This window comes from Rattus norvegicus, chromosome 15 (genome assembly GCF_021556685.1).
Source record: "Rattus norvegicus strain SHRSP/BbbUtx chromosome 15, alternate assembly SHRSP_T2T, whole genome shotgun sequence".
NCBI classification, from domain to species: domain Eukaryota; kingdom Metazoa; phylum Chordata; class Mammalia; order Rodentia; family Muridae; genus Rattus; species Rattus norvegicus.
Genome location: NC_141548.1, coordinates 52,348,383 through 52,368,871, shown reverse-complemented (window position 1 = coordinate 52,368,871; position 20,489 = coordinate 52,348,383). Strand labels below are relative to the sequence as shown.

The window sequence follows — 20,489 nt, the reverse complement described above, 5'->3', positions numbered from 1 at the left end:
ACTCAGAAATCTATAACTTTTAAGGCATAGTCTTTGGAATAAAGCATCAGAGGAGGGAATAACTGATGTTACTGTTTCATAAAAGAGCAAAGCAAGAGGCCCCCGGGCTTGAAGGAAGTAGGTGTAGCAGACAGAACCAATACAGGTTTAATGATCTTTACACACAAAGATCTTTGCAATTCTTCCAGACATGGAATAGAGCTTCCTCAACAGCTGACTTTGAAAGAAGCAGATGTAAGTGACTCCAAGACTTCTCTGCTCTGAATGCTCTATGTCTTGAGGTCTGTCACGCTGAACCTAACCACACAAGAAGCATTAGGTGAACTAAACTAACATGTATTCATGGGTGTTCCATATATATCAAGGGGAAATCTCTCTATAAATTTGGCAGATACCTGTGTGGTTTGTGCTGGGAGATGGCCTCTGTACTAGGTTCCAAGTGCACAAGTGGACATAGGACAAAGGAGTTTACACAATGTCAAAGAACAGGGAAAATGAATATTTCAGTGGGATGAGGAAAGGGTGACTTGGACAAGGAAATGCTAAATTTCTAAGAGATTTGGAAGGCTTCTGAAAGATAGAATGTTAGCCCATAAGTGGGGTCCAGTACAAGAGAGGGGACAGCCTCTAGGAGTGCTGGGATCGAGGCAACACAGAAGGGATGTTCACATCACACAAGTGACCAGCTTTGAAAATAGAGAAAGGGATAAAGACTGAAGAATAGGAAGGAGCTCTAGGAAGTGTTAGGAAGGGTTTCAGGCACTGGTAAGGCAACTCAGACTTGAATTTTGTGAATGACAAGAAAGCCCAAGGTTTCAGTAGAACTATGATGCAACTTTGCAAGGTTGAATGAAACTGCTCTGTGAAAATTTTGCTGTTGCTAAGCTATACAAAAGAGAATTAGCTGAAGAAAATCGGAAAAAGTCAAGTTTGGAGGTAGTGTGATCAGCTGGGTGATGGTTCATGGCTTGGGAGACTCGATGGAAGCTGGAGGTGAGGCAGGCAGAGGACTCAGGATGGAGCACTGCAGAGGTAAGGAGAGGCTCTGGAGTTAGAGGACAAACAGACCTGGTGACTGATAGAGCACAGAAACTGAGTGACAAGGATTAGTTAAAGATGATGGCACAGTGAAATCTTAAAGCTTTCAGAGCTGGTATGACAAGAGTCAGGAGTGGCAAAGGTCAATAAAAGAATTTAAAAATACAGATGGCAGAATTAATACAGATGAGAGAAGAAATAATATTAGTTTTAAATGTATATAAATTCTAAAAGAGTATACCTTACTATCTATCCAATGGTACAACTAATTTTATATGGACAATTATAAGGTTTGGGTATTTTGAGACAATCAAAGGCTAGCTTCCAACTTGCTGTGCAGCTCAGGATGACCTTGAACCCTCCTACCTTTGTCTCCCAAATACTAGTATGACAATATTGTGTCATCACATACAGCTGCATAAATTGTTTTAAGGCTTAGTATAAGGATTGTAGGCTATCAGAATTTACAGGTAAATGCATTGACATGTGCCACCACTCTTTGCTCTGTATAATGACTTGGTCAACGAGTCTAGATTGACCATTCACTACACACAGGGACTAAATTAAGTGCTAGGTATACAAAGTCACATAAGGACCTCTATTTTGACTCAGGACAATATTTATTTGTGGATTTTGTTTGTTTGTTTTACAGCAATTGCTCTGAAGACATGAGGATGAAAGGCTACACCTTTCTATACCTCAAAAATAACAACAAAGCAACATAATAAAAGAGTAGCTAACAGGGAGGAAACACACATTCCCCAAATATCCAGAGGACGCTAAGATCCACAGGTCATTGATTGGAGAGCATGACCATAAAGCAGTTACCACGCTGCTACAAGAGGATGAAAAGTGGGTAAGAAGACTGCCTTGGAGGAGGGAAGGGGTATTACAAGAAGTGCTAGAGAAGCCAAGAGGGATAAACATGGAGAAGCAAAGTGTTAGCCAATCTCCAAAGAAACCCTAGGAGATGTGGAAGCAGAAAAGTCAAGGCTAAAATCTTTAGTCTACATATTTGTCTCTCCAATGGGGACAAGTCAAGATCATGCTTATTCTGCAGAAGGGCACACAGGGGTGTAGGTGCAGTGCCATCCAGTGGCAAAAAAGGAGGCACAGATCTATTATTTTTCATAGACTCTGTTTAAGCACTGCTGAGATCTGAGGGGCAATGGCAAAGCTGAGCAGGAATCTGTCAGCTCAGCTCTTTCCCTTCCTACAAAACAACCAGTCCCATCATAGGGGCCCTGTCCTTATGATTTTGTTTAATCCCAATTACCTCCCAGAGGCTTCATCCGCAAAGAACGTGAACACATAGATTTGGGGATTAAGTTCAGAGTGGGCTTTGGAAACTAAATCCTGACAGATACTTTACCATCTTAGGAGTGGGATGATTTTTGTGTTTTAAGTTCCCCCAGTTTGTCTAAAGATTCTTTAATCCACAGGTCACAGTGCAGTCTTAATAAGGAGACTCACTCCTCAGCAGAAAACTACTGCAGAGCCCAGGGAAATGTATACATCCTATATGGGTCCAGGGGAGATGGTGTTCTTTCTTCTCTGGAAGGATTCCTTGGTTATCCTTTTAGCAAGGGCTCCTATCCAGTGCACTGGCAAGTTAGCTCTGAGCAGAAAAGGACTATCTCACTCCAAGTTCAAGGTTGATGAGAGACTGCTAAGTGTTTCTAGGAAGAAGAACGTACTCCCTGGCCTTGCCCTTGCCCTCCAGTGGAATGGAAGCTCTGTGTTGGCACTGGAACCCTACCTCGGCCCCCAGAACAATCTTTTCTTGAGTCTTCATGTCATCATAAGCATAAGTTGTGTTAATTATCTGAAGTTGCTGAGGCCCAGCATTAGAGAAACAGGCCTTCTTCCTATTTGGAATAGTTCCAGAGGGGCTCATTCTTTGAAGAATTGAGTAGCACAGGGACAGAAAAAGAAAAAGGGAGTGGGAGGAAAAGGAGGAGGAAGAGAAGGTGAAGGAAGAAGAGGGCAGACTGAGGAGGTAGGGAGGAGAGGAGGAAAAGAGACATGGAGGAGACAGAGAGGAAGAAGAAAACGATGGGGGAAAGGAGGGACAAAGAGAAAGGAAGAAAAGGAGAAAAAGAAGAAGGAAGGAAGAAAGGAAAGGGTAAAAAGGAGGGGTGAGGGGCAGAGGAGGGGAGGGAGATCACTGAATCAGTGTGGAAATGAACTGGTGACTTCATCTTCCTCTCATCCCCATTAGTGTCTCTCTAAGACTTTCCTAAATGGCAACCACAGTGAAAGGGTGAAAGCAGTAGGCGGTTGCATGCCCCTGCCTTGCTGCCTAGGCACATACCAGGTATTTCAGACAAATGTGGGTTGGGTTCTCCCCATCAGCAGGACCCCCTACTGCTTTGTACTGCTTCTCTTTTCCATGGGCCCTGACATTTGGAAGCCAGCCCAGGGCTCATCAGTGCTTTATAGGTCACATGAATTTTGCTATTTTTAGATTCAATAACAGAAATAGCTCGCCTAAGCTTCTCACATTGTTATCCTGGTATCCTTTAAGGATGGTAGCACAGTGTGAGCACACAGAAAAGAAAAGGACCAAGCCAGAGGTGTGGGTCTGTGATGTGTTGTTGCATTGGCTCTAAGCCCCATTCAAGCTACTCTGTCTCCTCAACATACAGTGTGAGGATTGTAAAATGGGTACATGGGTAAATATACCTCTAAGGTCATTCAAGTGAAATGAATCAGTCTTCAGGTGGGAGATATATATATCCCCAGAGGTACAAATGTGTAGTCTTTACACCAAATCTGATCTAATGTGGGTTTTCTGTTATAGTTTCAATCTCAAATGCTCACAAGCTTGCATATATTGAAGACCTTGTCCCTTATCTCATATATTTTTAGAAAGTAGCAAGTCCTTTAGGTATTCCAAGTTTTTAATAATGTCATGCAAACTGTTATTTTATTTATGTACTCATTTAACATGTAGCCAATTCTACTTGAAGACAGACATGAACAAAAAAAAGTACATTGTTTTCTATCTTCTCATCTGATTTTTAGGTTTTCTTTTTATCCTCTTTGTATTTGCATGCCTTAGAAAACAAACAGCCACCTCCCTCTCCTCATTCCCTTCCCTGCTCAGTCACCAGAACAAAACATGTTCAATATTTATAGCAGGGTCATTCAGTATTTATCTCCATTCCTTTGAATTGCATATATGTTTAGCAACTTCTTGAAGTTTACAAATTCTAGCCTCTCTCTTTGACTACCAGTTTCAAAGATGAGGCATGAGGTTGTATCCCAACCCCCTGCCCTAAACACACACACACACACACACACACACACACACACACACACACACACACCCCTATCCAATCCCATAGACTTTCAATGAAAATACATTGTAATTGTTGTGAGTACATTCACTGGGCATAGATTATTACTGTCACTAAGTAGACACTCTGTGTGGATGAACTTAAGAAAACACTGTGATTAGCTTTGTTTCCCCACAGAGTTCTGTTTTGTGTTGACTTTAGTTTTTTTTCAGAATCAGTTTACTTCTTTATTTGTTCATTGTATATATTTAGCACATTTCATCTCCAAGCTCTGTGTCTGTGTCTCTATCTTCTTCGAGTGTATTTGGACCCACAGAGCATCATGTCAGCCTTGTTTATCCTTGAGAACCCTTTCTGATTTAGAGTCCCTTAGGATACTTAGCCTCACATCCTGAGATCTCATTTCATCTTCATCCTAACAAGTCCTTTGTCTCTGTCTTGTGGTGAACTCTTGTTTCCTGTTATCCTAAATATAAAAGGCACCATTCTGTGAGCTGCAGGTACAGACTTCACAGAAGGGAGAAAACAAGATGGGGATAATACCCACCTCCCTCTTCTCAGCCAGGAGCACATAGCCAGTTCCCTTGTCCTCCTGTCATCATAACTTACCTGCTACAATGGAATGTACCCTCAAATTGTGAGCCCCAATAATCCTTTCCCTTCTGCTGTCAAGTCACAGCAATCAGACCAGTGGCATATACCGTTCCTTAGTTTTATCTCTTAACTTTTGTGCTAAGTCTCTGTTTTCTGCCCTTGGAATTTCAGTTTATAGAGGACATTGTTCTATGAATGTTCATTTTGTTGATCTTGTTATATGTGGGTATGTGTACCATAGAGGCCAGTGTAGTAGACACAGAAACTAGAATACAGCGGGGACTTAGTGGAGCTATGATCACTCCCAACTTGAGTTCTGGGAACTGAACTCCAGTCTTCTGCCACAGCAGTACAGGCTTAGTCACTGAGCCACTTCTCTAGTCTCTGAATGTTCCTTTTAAAATACCATGATTCACATACATGTATACCCTCATGCCCATATGAACACCCATATATATTAAACACATATAGATAATAAAAATACCAAGTTCTTCTTTCCAGAAGATATATTCTCTTATTCTTCCAGATGTTCAAGACAGTTTGATGTATGTTTGTTCTCTGTATGTAGTCTCTGTCTATCATGTTAGTTTTTTCCTAGGTCTTTCTTTGGGCATCTATTTTTCCTATAAAGACTGTGCTCAAAGATATGGCTCACCTAAATTGCTTCTTTATTTTTCAGAAAATCTAAAGGAGCTGGATAAATGGATGGGCCTTGTTGGCTGGACTTATCACACTAGAAGAATCTGTGCTATAAATTCTTAAGTTTATTTAGAATCTCCACTTGTAACTTCATATATAATTTTCCTCAGAATGATTAGATCCCCAGAGAAGTCTTTTCCAGCCTCTTGATTGAAAGAGGTATAAATTACAAAACTGGGCACTGCAGAGAGTGCTACAGGGGGTACAGACATTAAACCTGTCTACCTGATGTCGGGCCCCATATTCATTTCTGCTTTCAAGCATTCCTCCTGCAGCCAATTCTGAAGCCATTTGAACATTCATACTCATAAATATGATAGCTTCTCAGTTTTCTCACTGTTTCCTATAAGGGTCTGTTTCCATGGCTCTGTTACCAAACTTCTTACACAGATTCATTCCACTCTTGGGGATGCCCTCTCTCCTCATCCTGGTGATCTTTATCTTTCTGAAGCAGTGGTTCTCAACCTTCCTAAAGCCACAACCCCTTAATACAGTTCCTCATGCTGTGGTGACCCCCAACCATAAAATTATTTTGTTGCTACTTCATAAGTCTAATATTGCAGCTGTTATGAACTATAATATAAGTGTAAATATCTGTGTTTTCTGTGTCTTAGACAACCATTGTGAAAGGGTCACTCGACCTGCAAAAGGGTTGCAATCCACACTGCTGTTCTAAAGCGGGGGTGGGGGGCACTCTACTGTGCACTCATAGAGTTCAAGAAGGAGGAAAAGGTAGAGAGACATGCTTCGTTTCTCCTCATAGGACCCTCTAGTTTGTGCTTTCATAATTGAAAAAAAATATCTCCAATAAGGAGTATTCCTTGATATTCCCAAAACCAGAACAAAGAGAGGAGGAAAGGATGGGATATTTAAGGGAATCAAGTGAATATAGTCATATGCTTCTGTCCACTATTTGCTGATAAGGGATCCTGCCATATTTTGAGGTCTTGTAGCTTCTGATGGTTTGGATGCACACTGACAGAATTATCTTCTCCCTTCTTTCTCTAGTTTCCCTGTTCACAAGTCATTTTGTCAGTCCAAATCACACTTTTTAAATTTTAGCATCTTACTACCAAGTTATCTTTGTAATCAAGTTATTGATGAGGCCAACTGCCCTAAATGATTTTTTTATATAACACTACTAAAATCCTTAATGAGTTGATATTTAACACAAGAAGGACAAGCTAATTCCTAAGCCTTTTCAGGAAGACACTCATTTTAGGGCCAGCTGAAACATCATTTTCTCTTGGTTAAATATAATCCAATCCAGAAGAACTTAGAGCTATATATCAGAGAGAAAAGAAAATTGTTCTGGCAATCTGAAAGAGAAGAAAATGCCCTAAGCATGAAATACCACAAACATCAAATATAAATACAAAACTTGCAGTCTTCATCAATTTACTTAATGAAAAGCTACTGCAGGGCAACTATTTATAAGATTGTACCCTGATCTTACCAAAATAGAAAAGAAGGCAAAACTATGCCAAATTGAAGACCTTGTATTATAGTGTTTAAATAAAAGTAAGCACTAAAATAATTTAAAAGTATGTGTAATCTGATGTGAGTAAATATAGCTCAAGTAACCCAACAGGGGTAAGAAAGAGAATTGAGCTCAGAAAAAATAGAAAGAATAGGAAAAAAGGAGGTAACATTACACACTGAAATCTAAATATATCAATAATTATATTAAGTGTAAATGGTCTAAACTCATAAATTTAAAAGTGGAAATGATCAGGATGGATAAAAAATATACCTACTCCAATTTGTCTTATGTAAAATAAACTCATTTCAAATGTAATTACAAAAAAAACTCAAAGTAGAAAAGGAAAGAGATACAATGGACCACAGTCAAAAGAACTGCAGAGTGCTATTCTACCACTCAAGTTGACTTCAAGGCAAGGGATATTTAAAGAGCTATAGAAAGACAATGTATAATAACACAAGGATCAAATGACCAAGAAGATATAATATTCATATAATAACAGAGTTTCAAAATATATAAAGCAGTGGCTTACCAAACAAAAAGGAAAAAGAAATAAATTCATAAACTTCAGAAAACTTAACGCTTTCTTTTCAGTAATACCCAGAACAGAAAAATAGGAATCACCAGGGAAATAGAAGACTTGAACAGACATCTATCAACTAAATCTAATTAAGTTAGTGAAGATTCAGTGTAACCACTTAGAATATGCCTTCTTTTCAAGTACATGTGGAGTTTCATTCAGTAAGACCACATTTTTGATCATAAACAAACCTTACCAAATTAAAAGAATTGAAACTATGTAAAGACAATTCTCTAACTATAACAAAATAAAATTACAAATGAATAATACAGAAATGCAAAAAAATACCAGTCAGTTAGAAGTTAGTAATATAAATAATTCATGGATTAAAGAAGTCTCAAAAGATATTGAAATAATTTGAATTGAAATATATAAACATCTATCAAAATGTATGAGTTGTAATTAAAGTATCTCACAGGGAGAAAATTACAGCATACAATGTTTTCATCAACAAAGATGGGTTGAATCAATAATCTAAGCTTCCACTTTAAGAAAAGGAACAAAATGGCCCCAAAGAAAATCAATGAAAAAAATTAATATTTTAGTAAGACAAAAAGAGAAAATGAGATGACATGAATTGCTAATATGCTGCAAGTAAGAGAAGCTATCGTTGCAGACTCCACAAATATTAAAAGGACAGTAAGAAAATAACATAATAACCTGTGTACAATTTGGCAGCTTGAAGGAAGTAAGGGAACTACTGGAATATCACTATTTACCAAAATTCACCAAGAAGGAGGAATGTGGGTTTTTAAAAAAACTCCTATAACTATTAAAGAAGTTAAATGTATAGTTTGAAACCTTCTGAAATAGAAAATTCCAGTACTACATGACATTGTTGGAAATTTTGAAAAATTATTTAAGAATTCTATATGACAAGAGAAGAACTGATCCTCAAATATTTTTATGCAAATATCAAAAACATAAAAAGCACAGAGCAAACTTCTAGATCAACTCCTTTAAAAGTATAAACATAAAAGTCATAAATCAAATGTTAAGAAGTTAAATTCACAGATTTGTAAAAAGAATAGTGACTATTGCCAAGTTAGTCCATCTCAAGAATGTAAGGGTGGTTCTACATTTGAAAATCAGTTTGTAAAGTGGTGTAATAACATGAGCCATCCAAACAGATCTCAAAATGAACTGATATAGAAAAGACCTTATACCCATTTATGACAAACTCTTAACAAATCAGCAATAGACAGGGAATTCCCCAACTTCATATGTATCTATAAAGGGCCTTTAATCATAATGTTTAAAGGTAAAAAACCAAACTCTTCTTCTACAATCAGGCATGAAGCAAGGATGGCCACTTTGCCAACTGCTGGATATGCGAGGTACGCATTCACTGATATGTGGTATTAGCCAAAAAGTACAAAATACCCATGACACAACCCACATATTATAAGAAGTTTAAGAAGAGGCAAAGCCCAATCTACAATGTTTCAATAACACTTAGAAGGGGGAATAAAATAATAACAGGAATCAGAGGAAGAGAGGGACCCGAGTAGGAGAGAGGAGGGGGAGGGGAAAGGAGAGGCAGGATCATATATGGAAAGAGACAGTGTAGACACCCAGAGGGCCGGGAGAATAAATGGAAATATGCAGCTCCTTGGGGTGAGGGTGGGGTGAGGCAACCTGTAGAAAGTCCCTGAGACCTGAGATGTGACAGGTACCCAGGACTCAGTGTGAGTGACCTTAACCAAAATGCCCAACAGAGGGGAGATGGAACCGGGAGATCCCACCTCCAATTGTTAGACAGTGAGGGATGAGGACCCGAACCAACTTTCAATTTTTTGACCCAAAATTGTTCCTTTTTTAAGGAAATATAGGAAGAAAATTGGAACAGAGGCTGAAGGAATGACTGGCCAGTGACCAATCCAACTTAAGATCTATTCCATGGGCAGGCACCAAACCCTGACACTATTACTGATGCTATGTTGTACTTGCATACAGGAAACTAGCATGGCTGTCCTCTGAGAAGCTCTACCAGCTGCTGACAGACACAGATACTTATAGCTAACCATTGGACTGAGTTTAGGGACTCCTAGTGAAGAGTTAGGGGAAGAACTGAAGAAACTGAAGGGGATGGCAACCCCATAAGAAGGCCAACACTGTCAACTAACCTGGACCCAAGGGAGCTTGCAGAGACTAAACCACCAACCAAAGAGGAGCATACATGGCTGGTCTAAGGCCCTTAGCACCTAATCCTTCAGAGACTTGATGCACCAGGGTGAGGGGATACTGAGTTGGGGAGCTGCTCTCTTAAAGACAAAGGGGAAGGGTTATATGGATAGGAAATCTCTGAGTGGGGACAGGGAGCAACATTTGGGATATAAACAAACAAACAAGCAAAAGAAGTCCTAACAAGTATTATATGTATAAAAATATCAACAGCATAAAAATTAGAAAAGAAATAAAATATATTTTATCTATAAACAACATAATTATTTAGGTAGAAAGCCTGAAGAAGTCTAAATCATGACAATTCCCCTAAAACCAATGTACAGAAACACACACACACACACACACACACACACACACACACACACACACATACATACATACACACAAGAATACACACCCACACAAGTCCTGGCAGTTCCATAATCAAGCAATTTGCAAATAAAACAGTATCATTTACATAGAGCCCAAGACAAAATACTTGGATAGACAGGAAAAATAACATCTATGATTCTAGATGCCAAAGTTACACAGTGCTGGTGAAAGAAGCAAATGGACAAACACATTCTGTGGATTAAGTGACTCAGTGGAGAAACCGATTCTCTACAAATTTATCTGCAAATTTTACGCAATTCTACAAAAATACTAGTAATGATCTTGTCTACGTTTCATAGGAATTGTCAAGATGGAGACCCAAAGAAACTCAAATAGATTAAACTAATTTGAAAGAGAGGACTAAATACATGAAAACCAAGTTACAAAAGTTCAGAATTTTCTCTACAGCCACAACACTTAAGCCAACACTGTATTGATGAATAGATGTGTAAACCTATTCTTTTTATTATAAAGTATACTAAAAAAGTTCAGAAGTATGGCCATAAATGTACACTTTTATAAATTTATTCAAAAGCTATTAAATGGATTTTTTTCTCTGCCAGAAATGTTGCTGGAACAATTGAATAGCCTTCTGCTCTGATAATAATAATAATAATAATAATAATAATAATAATAATAACTTTAATATAACATTATAACATGAAGAAAATTAGAATGTAAATCTCAACATTAAAAACATTTAAGCTTTGAAAGGCCAACAGAGGACTGACTGAGGGTGTAGTTAAGTGATAGAATGTTTCCATAGCAGGCACCAAACCCTATGTTCAATCCTTACCATATCCAAAATTAAATAAATACAAGATAAATTCTTTCTGGCCTTAGAGTTGCCAATGAGTCCTGTATACTCTATATTAAAAATAAAATACATAAATAAAAAATTGAATTGTATCAATTATTGATAAAAATTTAATTTTCTTAAATTGTGATATTAAAAAAAGAAGGCAAGCAATCAACTGAGTGAAAATATCTGGAAGCATATATACAATGGAACGCTTGATTCAAAATATATTTTTGAAAATACTCAGAATTCAACATCCAGAAAACAAAATGGCAAAAAAATTAACACATACTTTACCAAATAGATGGCAAACAAACACAAAGTTGTAAAGCATCATTAGTCATCTGGGAAATGGATGTTCAGGGCATAACAAAATGCTACTTAATATCTATTTAAGTCACTAAAATGTGTCAATGGTACTTAGTGCCACTGAGAACTCAAAGCAACTCAAACTTTTTTTTTTTTTATTAACTTGAGTATTTCTTATATACATTTCGAGTGTTATTCCCTTTCCCGGTTTCCGGGCAAACATCCCCCTCCCGCTCCCCTTCCTTATGGGTGTTCCCCTCCCAAACCTCCCCCCATTGCCGCCCTCCCCCCACCAGTCTAGTTCACTGGGGGTTCAGTCTTAGCAGGACCCAGGGCTTCCCCTTCCACTGGTGCTCTTACAAGGATATTCATTGCTACCTATGGGGTCAGAGTCCAGGGTCAGTCCATGTATAGTCTTTAGGTAGTGGCTTAGTCCCTGGAAGCTCTGGTTGCTTGACATTGTTGTACTTTTGGGGTCTCGAGCCCCTTCAAAATCTTCCAGTTCTTTCTCTGATTCCTTCAACGGGGGACCTATTCTCAGTTCAGTGGTTTGCTGCTGGCATTCGCCTCTGTATTTGCTGTATTCGGACTGTGTCTCTCAGGAGAGATCTACATCCGGTTCCTGTCGGCCTGCACTTCTTTGCTTCATCCATCTTGTCTAATTGGGTGGCTGTATATGTATGGGCCACATGTGGGGCAGGCTCTGAATGGGTGTTCCTTCAGTCTCTGTTTTAATCTTTGCCTCTCCCTTCCCTGCCAAGGGTATTCTTTTTCCTCATTTAAAGAAGGAGTGAAGCATTCACATTTTGATCATCCGTCTTGAGATTCGTTTGTTCTAGGGATCTAGGGTAATTAAAGCATTTGGGCTAATAGCCACTTATCAATGAGTGCATACAGTGTATGTCTTTCTGTGATTGGGTTAGCTCACTCAAGATGATATTTTCCAGTTCCAACCATTTGCCTACGGATTTCATAAACTCATTGTTTTTGATAGCTGAGTAATATTCCATTGTGTAGATGTACCACATTTTCTGTACCCATTCCTCTGTTGAAGGGCATCTGGGTTCTTTCCAGTTTCTGGCTATTATAAATAAGGCTGCGATGAACATAGTGGAGCACGTGTCTCTTTTATATGTTGAGGCATCTTTTGGGTATATGCCCAAGAGAGGTATAGCTGGATCCTCAGGCAGTTCAATGTCCAATTTTCTGAGGAACCTCCAGACTGATTTCCAGAATGGTTTTACCAGTCTGCAATCCCACCAACAATGGAGGAGTGTTCCTCTTTCTCCACATCCTCGCCAGCATCTGCTGTCACCTGAGTTTTTGATCTTAGCCAATCGCACTGGTGTGAGGTGAAATCTCAGGGTTGTTTTGATTTGCATTTCCCTTATGACTAAAGATGTTGAACATTTCTTTAGGTGTTTCTCAGCCATTCGGCATTCCTCAGCTGTGAATTCTTTGTTTAGCTCTGAACCCCATTTTTAATAGGGTTATTTGTCTCCCTGCGGTCTAACTTCTTGAGTTCTTTGTATATTTTGGATATAAGGCCTCTATCTGTTGTAGGATTGGTAAAGATCTTTTCCCAATCTGTTGGTTGCTGTTTTGTCCTAACCACAGTGTCCTTTGCCTTACAGAAGCTTTGCAGTTTTATGAGATCCCATTTGTCGATTCTTGATCTTAGAGCATAAGCCATTGGTGTTTTGTTCAGGAAATTTTTTCCAGTGCCCATGTGTTCCAGATGCTTCCCTAGTTTTTCTTCTATTAGTTTGAGTGTGTCTGGTTTGATGTGGAGGTCCTTGATCCACTTGGACTTAAGCTTTGTACAGGGTGATAAGCATGGATCGATCTGCATTCTTCTACATGTTGCCCTCCAGTTGAACCAGCACCATTTGCTGAAAATGCTATCTTTTTTCCATTGGATGGTTTTGGCTCCTTTGTCAAAAATCAAGTGACCATAGGTGTGTGGGTTCATTTCTGGGTCTTCAATTCTATTCCATTGGTCTATCTGTCTGTCTCTGTACCAATACCATGCAGTTTTTATCACTATTGCTCTGTAATACTGCTTGAGTTCAGGGATAGTGATTCCCCCTGAAGTCCTTTTATTGTTGAGGATAGCTTTAGCTATCCTGGGTTTTTTGTTATTCCAGATGAATTTGCAAATTGTTCTGTCTAGCTCTTTGAAGAATTGGATTGGTATTTTGATGGGGATTGCATTGAATCTGTAGATTGCTTTTGGTAAAATGGCCATTTTTACTATATTAATCCTGCCAATCCATGAGCATGGGAGATCTTTCCATCTTCTGAGGTCTTCTTCAATTTCTTTCCTCAGTGTCTTGAAGTTCTTATTGTACAGATCTTTTACTTGCTTGGTTAAAGTCACACAGAGGTACTTTATATTATTTGGGTCTATTATGAAGGGTGTCGTTTCCCTAATTTCTTTCTCGACTTGTTTCTCTTTTGTATACAGGAAGGCAACTGATTTATTTGAGTTAATTTTATACCCAGCCACTTTGCTGAAGTTGTTTATCAGCTTTAGTAGTTCTCTGGTGGGACTTTGGGATCACTTAAATATACTATCATATCATCTGCAAATAGTGATATTTTGACCTCTTCTTTTCCGATCTGTATCCCCTTGATCTCCTTTTGTTGTCTGATTGCTCTGGCTAGAACTTCAAGAACTATATTGAATGAGTAGGGAGAGAGTGGGCAGCCTTGTCTAGTCCCTGATTTTAGTGGGATTGCTTCAAGTTTCTCTCCATTTAGTTTAATGTTAGCAACTGGTTTGCTGTATATGGCTTTTAGTATGTTTAGGTATGGGCCTTGAATTCCTATTCTTTCCAGGACTTTTATCATGAAGGGGTGTTGAATTTTGTCAAATGCTTTCTCAGCATCTAATGAAATGATCATGTGGTTTTGTTCTTTCAGTTTGTTTATATAATGGATCACGTTGATAGTTTTCCGTATATTAAACCATCCCTGCATGCCTGGGATGAAGCCTACTTGGTCATGGTGGATGATTGTTTTGATGTGCTCTTGAATTCGGTTTGCCAGAAATTTATTGAGTATTTTTGCGTCGATATTCATAAGGGAAATTGGTCTGAAGTTCTCTTTCTTTGTTGTGTCTTTGTGTGGTTTAGGTATAAGAGTAATTGTGGCTTCGTAGAAGGTATTTGGTAGTGATCCATCTGTTTCAATTTTGTGGAATAGTTTGGATAATATTGGTATGAGTTCTTCTATGAAGGTTTGATAGAATTCTTCACTAAACCCCTCTGGACCTGGGCTCTTTTTGGTTGGAAGACCTTTAATGACTGCTTCTATTTCCTTAGGAGTTATGGGGTTGTTTAACTGGTTTATCTGTTCCTGATTTAACTTCGATACCTGGTATCTGTCTAGGAAATTGTCCATTTCCTGAAGATTTTCAAGTTTTGTTGAATATAGGTTTTTATAGTAAGATCTGATGATTTTTTGAATTTCCTCTGAATCTGTAGTTACGTCTCCCTTTTCATTTCTGATTTTGTTAATTTGGACGCACTCTCTGTGTCCTCTCGTTAGTCTGGCTAAGGGTTTATCTATCTTGTTGATTTTCTCAAAGAACCAACTTTTGGTTCTGTTGATTCTTTCTATGGTCCTTTTTGTTTCTACTTGGCAACTCAAACTTTTATACATCCTGGGGAGAATAAGGAAGAGTACAGTCTCTCTAGGAAGCAGGCAGACTTTTACAAATCTCAGCGTGCATATGCCCATGACCTTATCATTTCAGGCTGGGTTATTTTCCTGGAGGACTGAAAATTGAGAATCATCTTTTAAACCTCTGTGTAGAAATTAACAAAAACCAACACAAAGTCTTTAAATAAATAAATGAACAAATGAATGAATGAACTAGTAAATGAGCAATCTGCTACCTATGCATAGGTACTTACACATGTACATGTGCATACACATGATGGACTGGCACTCAATGTAACAACGAGCAGACTGAATTTGTGCATGGATTGCCTTGGAAGACTCTCAAAAGCATTACGCTGAGAAGAAAGTGGCCTCAAATGTTGTACTCTGTGGGGCCCCATGCGTGTGATTTTGTGGCTAGGAAAAACAGTAGTAATGATTATCCAGGCAAACTTGGGGAAATTATGCCGTGATGTGTCCTGACTATGATATCATACAAATACTGACAAACATATACACCTAAATACATGAGTGTGTGTGTGTGTGTGTTAAAATTCACAGATCTGTATATTCCCAACCAGAAAGAATTATGATGTGATAATTTCAAAAAACTAAATAATTACTGAAAATAAGTAACAGCAAGTGCAACGGGCAGGCGACTGTAGTCTCTTAGCCTGGTGGTGGTGTGGTCAGAGTGGCTCTTGGGTTCCTGGGTTCCTAAGACTGAGTCCCAGTTCAGTATTGTCAGAATGATCTGAAGGGTCTGTCTCTGCCTTACAAACAGAGCATACACTAGCCCAAGAAATTTGGTCTCCCTTGTGAAAACACAAAGTCCTTAAGGACCCCCATTGCTGCCCAGCTCTCATTACACTCAATGACTCCAGGCAGCAGTCCTTCCAGGAGAAAGCAGGATTCCATTCATGTACTGCTCTTCCACCCTCTCTCAGCCTCAGCTAGACCTGCTAGAGAAGCAAGACGAGGCGGGAGGCTTCTGGGCTGTCATCAGAGGGGCGATTTGGGTGGCAGTTCAGTCAGGCTCACCCATGAGTATGTCAGCGGCTATTTTTGTTTTCTGAATAGAGTGAAGTCAGAGTGGGACAAGCTGGGCCTTCAGCCATGTGTATTTGTGTATGTATGAACATGTGTGTGTGAGAGAGAGGAGGCTGAGAGGCTTTCCAAGAGAAACTGAGTGGGTGGCTGTCACTGACGGCTATATGCAGACAAATACAAAACACGGAACAACAATTACTGCAATCAGAAGCATGGGGCTGTCCGCCTGTATCAGCACAGCTGCATGCTCCCACATCTGCTGCAGAAGCGTCAGAGTATACGAGACTCAAGCAGGGGCTCAGACCATGACTAAAAAATCCTCTGGAGTCTCCTTTGGTGGGGGGATACAGAGTCCATCCTGGTGGCCTGAGACTAGGACACACACAAGCACAGAAAACAGCTAGACTTATTCAATAAGCAAGTCAAGCCACACCACAGTGTTGGAATCCAACCAGTTAACTGACACAAGTATTGCCTAACCACTGCACACATCTCTACACTGCCCCTGCTGAACATGTCTCTTCTTAAAAAAAGATTGGTCATGCTACGATGCCTGCGCTGACCCGTCTGGCACCTTTCAGTCACGTCAGAGGCCGCCTGCTCCGGGGCTGCCTCACGTAGGCAGCTGGAGACGGTGGAGTCCGTCATGCTGGCAGTGGTGTACATGTTCAGCCCCGGGACAGGGAGTTTCCCCAGCTTACTCAGTCCCAGGTTATCCATGGTGAGGTCTTAAGCTCACTCATGTGGTTCTGGGTTCTTTGGCGATTTTGGCATGACTCAGATGCTGTGCTGGGTCACTTTTCACATCCAGATCCATCACAGTGGACAGATGAAGAATCGGGGATCCCTCCCGACCATGAGGACTGAAAGTGTAAACTCTTTCAGAGCAAGGTGAGACAATCCAAGAAATTACGCCCTCATTAAAGGTGTAAATTAAAGTGGCTTGCCAAAAATGAGGAACCGAGAAAAAAAAGGGTCATTGGAAAGGCCTTAACTAACCTGCTCTTCTGTGCCAGCCCAGAGACCTCATTTGAGTTGGCTGGGGAGACATCTAATCAAGAGACTACACAACCATGAACAATGTGCTGCTCTTGGTTAGTAAGAGATGAGAGAGAAGCCTTTGTGGCCCACATTTCACAAAAAGGCTCCCAGGAGAATTTCAGGAGTTCTGAACCTAGATCTATCACAACCATTTGAGTGTTGCTTAAGAAATAGATAGAGGCTCAGGGTCTCAGATTCCCTAGGATTATAGTACCAGGCCTTGCACTGGCACACAGTACAGGTGACTCTGAGACTCAACTAAGCTTAAAGCCAGCCCTCTGCAGGACGTCAGAGACTCAGGGGCTTGAAGTGCTCAGACATCTCTATACATCTCTCAGCAAGTGAACAGGTTGGCACCAGTAGGGCTCAGCTTCCTCACTCTCAAGTGGAGGATCAAACAGCAGCCTAAGACCACAGGAGCCACCCTGATTTGGAATGTATCAATGATGGTCAGTGAATGTCTCCTATGGGTCTATGTGGAGCACTTCCAGATTCTTTCCATGGACCGGACAGTGACCACTTGATGTGGAAGTAAAGCTCTGTGTTCTCCATGAGTGCTTGGCAGCAGAGACACACTCCTATCCAAAGCCTCTGCCCGTAGCACAAGGCCATAATCAATGAACTCCTAAATTTACCTTTGCCCACGGAAGCCCTCTCAGATTCTATCTCTGAGAACTTGAACTCTTTTCAATGGACCACAGGAGTCCTATACTGTGAAGTCACAGGAAGTCACAGGAAGCCTATGCTGAGAAGGGATGCAGAAAAGGCAGCCATAGGATATTATTCTGCTCCTACCCCAGAGCCACATGACGTGCCCAGAGTTCTGAGTCCATCCCACGCTCAGAGCTTAGAGGCTACAGGAAAAGTTGGGCCAGGGTTGGTATGGTGATACCTATAATGGAACAAATGACATCATTCGTAACCTTTCTCCACAACAGGCTGGTTTCAAACAGCTGTAATTTATGGATGTTCTTCCGAGAGGAATTAGTCAATATATTTGTTTTCCCTTTGATATATAGCCACAGGAGCACGTCAAGCATGAGGTTTATTAAGCCTTGCCAATTTTCTGCCGCTTCTCAGCACTATAGATTTTGCTCATGGAGTGGGTTGGTTCCACCCCAACATAGAAAACAAAATCATTTTAAGTGCTGAAAAGCCTTCCAGTAGTGAGAACACAGAGCAAGCTAAGAGCCCAGCAGCAGCCTTGGAAGGGACAGACAACTTGTTCCTGCAGCTGTGGTTGCTAAGGGGACTCTGAGTGGTGTGACGGGATGTAGGGGAGAGGTGCACCTCAGTGCACCTGTCATTCTCCCTTGGGTTAGGCTCTGTAACTTTTGATTTCAGAAAGAGTGACTCCAAGGAAAATCCTCCTGACCATAGGTTTGATGTCAGCTACAAATGGGGTAAATCCCTAAACCTCGGCTATCTAGAAGAATGGTATTTGCTAACGAGAGCCAGGAGTGTCCAGCCAAGTTGGGAAATTACACAGTTAACCCTGCCTCCTTTCTCCTTCAATTGTCTTGAAATAGGGGCTATTTTCCCCTATTAGCTGAGGATCCCTGCATGTCCATAGTGAATCCTGGAGGAGAGGAGTCTAAAGCCTCCCCAAGGTGATAAACACCTTCAGAGTCAGAGTTGTTGCCCTGAGATGTTGGTATGTATTAAAAAATGTACCAGAGTTGCAGAGCCCCATCCCAATGGAAACATCTATAAAACACTTCCACACTCAGGGAACACTGCAGAAGAGAGGGTTGGGAAGATTGCAAGATCCAAAGGTTTGGTGACTTTGCACTGACAGTGTCCCCTAGTAACATCAGAAGCTATATCCATAATGTCTCACCAACATGATGGTCAGCCAAACAAAGAGGACACTGACAAACGTGATTACTGTGTGGGGCAAAGCCCTTCACAAAAACTATAGGTAACTAAGTGAAGTTGGGAGCAAAAAAGGTGGCCCTTCTCAGGGAAGAGCAAATTAATTGGTTGTCTAGTTCTAGATGGTCAGCCCTGGAAAAGTACATTCGGGTAACTTTATAAAGACTCAACTGTTTATATATGAGAATATATTATATACACATCTATTTACAATAACAATTGACATAAAAAGAGGCCATGATGCGTATAGGAGGGTTTGGAGGAAGAAACAGGAAGAGAGAAAGGTAATTAAAACACAAGTTTAAACTTCTTTGTAGAATTTGTGAGTAATGTCGTTAGGTTCTGCATTTTTCTTTCATGAGATGCTTATTACTTTTCTGTTTGGATTTTGTATATCATCAAACTTTGTAATATCTATGTAATATGTAATAATATATCCATCAATCTCTTCCTTATTTCCCAATTCGCCAAATCGTTATTCAGTCATCTTGGGACTTCTTATATTTGCATCATATCCATTATAATATCTCCTTTTCCATCACTCATTTTATCAGACACTCACTCTTTTTCTTCATTTAAACTTTTGCATTTTACTCTTCAAAAGCTAAATTTTAATTTTAGGGATTATATGGCTTTTAAAGCTTTCATTTGATTTATTTAGATTATATTCCTTCCGTTTATCATTCTGTCCTTGAACTCCCTTATCCACCCTTGCTCTTCAAGTTTCCTGAAATGCATTGATATGGTACTTGACATAAACCAGTGATTTAGACATAGGTGACTATTGTCGTTAATGTCTTATTATTGCATTTGTTTGTATTCCATATATCTGAATTTGTTGTATTCTTATTTGTTTCAGAATTGTTGTCATTACTTGTTCATTCATTTGCTTGTGGGACAGAGTTTTGCTAGTGTATCCCAGAGTGGCCCAGAGCTTAAGATCATCCCGTTTCGGCCTCAATGATGCTATTAAAGGCATGAACTGCCAGCTCTGGCCTCAGAAATGTTGTTTCCATTTCTGTCTTCTCAGAATGACAAAGATCATTAAGTTTAATGGGCTACTATATTAATCTCACTTAGTTATCTTGTACATAACTAAAAGCTGTTCCATATATATCTAAAAGAACAGATTTTGTTACTTAAAATATGCTTCTTTGCAATAAACATGGTGATGGCTGTTTTCAAGAACTATGAATGCAGGCAAAACTCTGCAAACAGGTTACATTTGACTTTTTCTGAGAGAAATTTAATGGATATGGAGTATCACCATGTTTCAGAATGTCCTCCTCTCTCTGTGGCAGGAAGAGAAGGACAGCTCTAAATCTCCACAAGCATACCTGAAAAGCAGGCACCAGCACGTTTGAATGACAAAAAGCCTGACCTGGGTTTGACATGCTTTTTGCTGGGAACCCTCTTACAATGGACTTTCCCCTTATATTGTTTTGGTTTCATTTGAAGACAGATTTTATGCATGGATTCAAAGCCAATTGCTGG

The 20,489-nt window shown here is 39.8% G+C and overlaps 1 pseudogene; it reads left to right on the top strand.

Moving 5' to 3' along the window:
• Positions 1–16,628: 16,628 nt before the first annotated feature.
• On the top strand, positions 16,629–16,946 carry LOC103693704 (NADH dehydrogenase [ubiquinone] 1 beta subcomplex subunit 2, mitochondrial pseudogene; annotated as a pseudogene).
• Positions 16,947–20,489: the final 3,543 nt, after the last annotated feature.